The sequence below is a fragment of the Lycium ferocissimum genome, chromosome 2, assembly GCF_029784015.1.
Source record: "Lycium ferocissimum isolate CSIRO_LF1 chromosome 2, AGI_CSIRO_Lferr_CH_V1, whole genome shotgun sequence".
In the NCBI taxonomy this organism is placed as follows: domain Eukaryota; kingdom Viridiplantae; phylum Streptophyta; class Magnoliopsida; order Solanales; family Solanaceae; genus Lycium; species Lycium ferocissimum.
In genome coordinates this window covers 42190495-42195881 of record NC_081343.1, presented here as the reverse complement: position 1 = coordinate 42195881, position 5387 = coordinate 42190495, and the positions used below count along the sequence as shown (strand labels likewise).

General features: G+C 32.0%; 1 pseudogene; it reads right to left on the bottom strand.

The window, feature by feature from the left end:
• Positions 1-371: 371 nt before the first annotated feature.
• Positions 372-1856, bottom strand: LOC132048065 (BAG family molecular chaperone regulator 3-like; annotated as a pseudogene).
• Positions 1857-5387: the final 3531 nt, after the last annotated feature.

The following is a 5387-nucleotide window of genomic DNA, read 5'->3' as shown; positions in this document are numbered from 1 at the left end:
TAATCAGGTCTTTGAAAAGGTAATTGTAGTCTTTAGGTAAGTATTCTTAATAAGCATTTATCTGTAACCTATAATAAAGTAACAAACCTGTTATAACATAGTAGTACTAAATTATACTAATAATGTTGCATTGTCAATGTATGTAACTTAAATTCATTCCTATTTAGTTCCTCTACCTTGAAAATTCTCTTTTACATTTGAGTTGGAATTTATTACTCCTTCAATTAATAAAGGCTGTTAATACATACTTTGGCCCTGAGCATATAAGAACAAATTTACTTATATACGGACAAGGGCCAAATTAAAAGAAGAGAGAGGAGGAGATTCAACAATTTATAGGTTTCATATAACAATTTATGTACACGAGATCAAAAGCTCAAAACATGCATCGATTTTCATTTCTTTACCATTTGGAAGATGAATCCAGAACAAGAGGACAGTAGGACTCTATAAACATGTAACCTAATGACCCGGACGTGCATCAGCTCATACATTTTAATAAGCATATGAACTAAATTGTTACAACGGAGTAACGAGTACCCTACTCTGAACTGGCCAAGTTGAAAAACAAGATTTATCGCCATACTTCATTCGACTATTTTCTTTACCAGGGGTTAGTTTTGGGGGAAGTAATTAGCTAAGATAGTTACTACAAAATGCTACTAATAGTTATATGGAAGTGAATAATATTATTAGGAGTTTAGACACTAATTGTGCGATAAGGAGAGCCGGCTATGACTTGGAGACGCCTCTCTTTGATAGATGGATCTTGGAAGAGAAGCACTTTGTCCTTGTCTTTCACCCCAACCATGTGCAAGTGTTCATAGTCCTCTCTCTTTTTCTTTCCCTCTGTATAGCAGCCTCTGCTCTTTTGCTTCAAACCGGTTACCATTGACAGCATCATCTTCAATTCACCTGAAAACCAACAAAAGGCGCACATCCCATTTTATTTCAATAAGATTGGTAACTGCCTAATCGATTTATTAACCGCAGTTGCCTTTTAGGTAACCAAACAATATAGTAGTAGAAACTCTTTCACACTTTTATAGTGAGTGACCAAAAATTAGAGTATTCAACCCAAAACATTACTAGTGGAGTACTTCAAGACTACTTAAACCTCGTACACACAAATGAGGAATAAGCACTGTAGCATTTTCTAACCCCTTCTAGCACGTTGGATCCGATTTTAGAGTTTACAGGTGTTATTTGGGTGGAGTAATGGTAGTGGCTCTATGGGCCGAAAAGTGAGCAAGAGGGAAAGAGAAACTCAGAGTAGCGCTTCCGTGGATTGAGTTGAAAGAGAAACTCAAAACGATAAATTATGAAGAGAGAAAGAGTTTGTGACCATCTCAACAAAAAAATTTACTAAAGAAATACCATGTAAACTTTGTGACTTGTCTCATAATGTTTTTTTTAAAAAAAAAAAATTAAACCCATATTGTATTCCTTCCCAAGGCCTAGTGAATTGACAAACGGGAAGCTTACCAAAAGTAGAAGTGGGTTGGATAGAAATGTCATGGGACTTAGAAACAGTTGAGACTCAATTGTGATGATTGCTTGATCTCCAACATTCTCACATTCTCTTTTTTGAACTAACATACCTCCTGGACGTAATTCCCATTTAATTTCACTAGCATTACCGTCAATTCCAGCAATACTTTTGCCTACTGAAACAGCCACCTTCGAATTGCTTCTGAAAAACCTCTTTGATCTTAACTTGATCATTCTTTCTTTCACTTTTTAGAGGCTCGAACAAATTAAAAGTAAAGAGTAGGAGAAAGAAAGTGGGTGAATTGGCTTCTTATATAGTAACCTGGGGGCCTGTACGAGGACAAAATAGCAAACATATAGTATTCCGAGAGTTACATGACTAAAATGAATTATATTAATTATATGTTTACAAACATAGTTTAATAAACTTTAGAAATGAAGGGGAAGGTATAACAAAGTGACACATGGAGGAAGTATGGAGGGAAGGTTTCGTATGCTGATGTTATGGGGTACTAAGCCACATGCGTGGGTGGCGGTTTGTGCTTGATTAGCGTGGGCCAAATTTAATACTATCATAAATACAGTCAGATGGTCATCTTTATCAAAATACTAAACTGATTATTATAGTGAGACTTTTCATGATCAAGAAACCGGAGGAATGTTGGCATTTTTCGAGGCTGCCATTATTGACGCTACAATTTTCCAAATCTGATGTTAGGCCAAAGAAAATTAATTGCTTTTGATTGGCCATTACTAAGTTTACAATAGGTCTGTTGCCTGAGGAGTGTTTCCTTTCTTCCTTTGTCTCTTGGGCATTTTTGGAGAGTGTTAATCCTAGTCAATAATGCCTCTATTCTAATTTTTGTAGCACTATTCTCTTCTTGACTTTAAAAAGTATGACATATATTTTGATATTTAAGAATAATTAACTTTATAATTTTTATTTTACCTTAATATGAGAAGTTTTTATAGCCACGCAAATGTTATTCCATATATAAGGTCACAAGATTCGAACTTTTATAATCACATAAATGTTACTCCCTCTGGGATCAAAAGAGTGTCCACTTTGCACATCTCTCTTAAGAAAAATACTAACTCCTAGACAAAAATAGGTAATTTGACTAAGCTGTCCTAATTAAATAAATATTGAGATTTGATCACATAGCACTTAATAGGGGGCAAATGCGGAAAGATAGGCTAATTCTTTCTTGATTTGATAAGTGAACACTTTTTTTGACCCAAGACAAAAAAAGGCTAAAGTGGACCTCTTTTTATCACGGAGAAGTATGTGATCAAGAAAACACCGCCGAAGGGCCTCATACACCGATAGGTTAATAACATCTCAAATGAAATGAAGAAGGTTTGGTACCTCGATGTCGGTTCTTCATCACGGAGACGTAGTATCCCAAAATGCTTGTTAAAGGCCGTTCTCATGTTTAAGATCACAGATTTTAAAAGACTTCATAATTTTAACACATTATTGATTAATTCATACTATGTCACATAAATTGAAATGACAAAGGAAATATTTAAATAACAATACATGCTTCAAGTTCATATACCAGCCTTTAATTTTCCCTTACTTTCATTATATATATACTAGTTATGTGAGGCCGTATAAGCCCGGGCCCAAACTCAAAGAAATATAAAAGTAGATATTTTAACTAAAGAAATATAATTTGTGTTAGTACAAGTGTCACAACAACAACAACCATATACCCATTGTAGTCCTAACAAGTGGGTAGTTATATGAAAGCAAAATTTTCATTCCACTCCTTTAATATTTTAACTTCAATTTTGATGAAATTATTTAATTCAAATCAAATTTGGAACCGAATTTGACATTATAACTTATGTATCCTAATTTTCGAAGTTATTTAGTTCTAAATAAATAATCTATACATAGTTAATGAACTTTTAAGACAAATACATAATTTAGCTTGTGCGAGATATTGAGGCCAGCCCTCTCTTAATCGGAGGATTAGGGGTTCGAACATGGATATGGAAAAAAATCTTTGGAGGAAGCGCTCCCCGAATAGGCGCGATGCGTGCGTAATTATCTGGATTAATTGGGCTCAAATGCGGATATCGAGCACCAATCGAAAATCAAAGAACGTGAAAAATGAGGTGAGGAGGTTCGATAGCTTTTGAAAAGTAGACTTTAAAAAATAAAAATAAAAAAATTGACTTAAATAAATAAGATTAGGACCTAAAAGTAATTAATTAAAAAGTTTTAAAAAATTGAAAATTATTGTGAGGACTACAAAAGTCCCGGGTTCAATAGCTTTTGAAAAGTAGACTTTAAAAACAAAAAAACAAAAAAATTGACTTAAATAAATAAGATTAGGACATAAAAGTAATTAATTAAAAAGTTTTTAAAAAATTGGGAAATTATTGTGAGGACTACAAAAGTCCTCACATTTGCTCTTATATAATATACTAGTTATGTGAGGCCCATGCTAAGCCCGGGCCCAAACTCAAGATATAAAAGTAGATATTTTAACTAAAAAAATATAATTTGTGTTAGTACAAGTGTACAACAACAACAACAACAACCATATCTTATGTAGTTCACCGATGGGTAGTTATATAAGAAATTTTCATTCCACTCCTTTAATATTTTAACTTCCATTTTGATGAAATTATTTAATTCAAATCAAATTTGGAACTTTAATTTGACATTATAACTTATGTATCCTAATTTTAAAGTTATTTAGTTCTAAATAAATAATCTATACATAGTTAATGAACTTTTAAGACAAATACATAATTTAACTTGTAATGCGGATGAAATGCTCCTCTTTAATCGGGGATTAGGGGTTCGAACATGGATATGGAAAAAAATCTTTGGAGGAAGCGCTCCCCCGAATAGGCGCGATGCGGTGCGAATTATCTGGATTAATTGGCTCGAATGCGGATATCGAGCACCAGTCAGAAAATCAAAGAACGTGAAAAATGAGGTAGGAGGTTCGATAGTTTTTGAAAAGTAGACTTTAAAAACAAAAACAAAAAAATTGACTTAAATAAATAAGATTAGGACCTAAAAGTAATTAATTAAAAGTTTTAAAAATTTGAAAATTATTGTGAGGACTACAAAAGTCCCTGTGTTCGATAGCTTATGAAAAGTAGACTTTAAAACAAAAAATAAAAAATTGACTTAAATAAATAAGATTAGGACATAAAAGTAATTAATTAAAAAGTTTTTAAAAAATTGGGAAATTATTGTGAGGACTACAAAAGTCCTCACATTTGCTCTTATATAAACAAAAAAATTGATTTAAATAAATAAGATTAGGACCTAAAAGTAATTAATTAAAAAGTTTTAAAAAATTTGAAAATTATTGTGAGGGTGACTACAAAGTCCCTGGTTAGATATGCCTTATGAAAAGTAGACTTTAAAACAAAAAACAAAAAATTGACTTAAATAAATAAGATTAGAATATAAAAGTAATTAATTAAAAAGTTTTTAAAAAATTGGGAAATTATTGTGAGGACTACAAAAGTCCTCACATTTGCTCTTATATAATATAGTAATATATGTAATATAGATTTTCTTATCCTTTTTATATGCTAATAGTTCAATTCGTCCAATCTTGATGGAATATAACGTCAATCTACGTACTAATAGTTGGCTACAACCTGTAGGGTGTATGCATTTGGAGTATGGCGATACTCTCTCCGTCCTATATTAGTTGGCTACTTTCTCCTTTACACGCCCTTTAAGAAATCATTAATGAAAGTATCTTTTTACTATATTACCATTATCTCTCTTCAATAAATTGCACTCTAATTAATATTGGTTATTTTGAAAAACAATTAATATTAAGGATAAAATAGGAAAAAGCTAATTAATTGTATCTTGGTTTTGTAAATGGACAAATATTTTGGGATATATA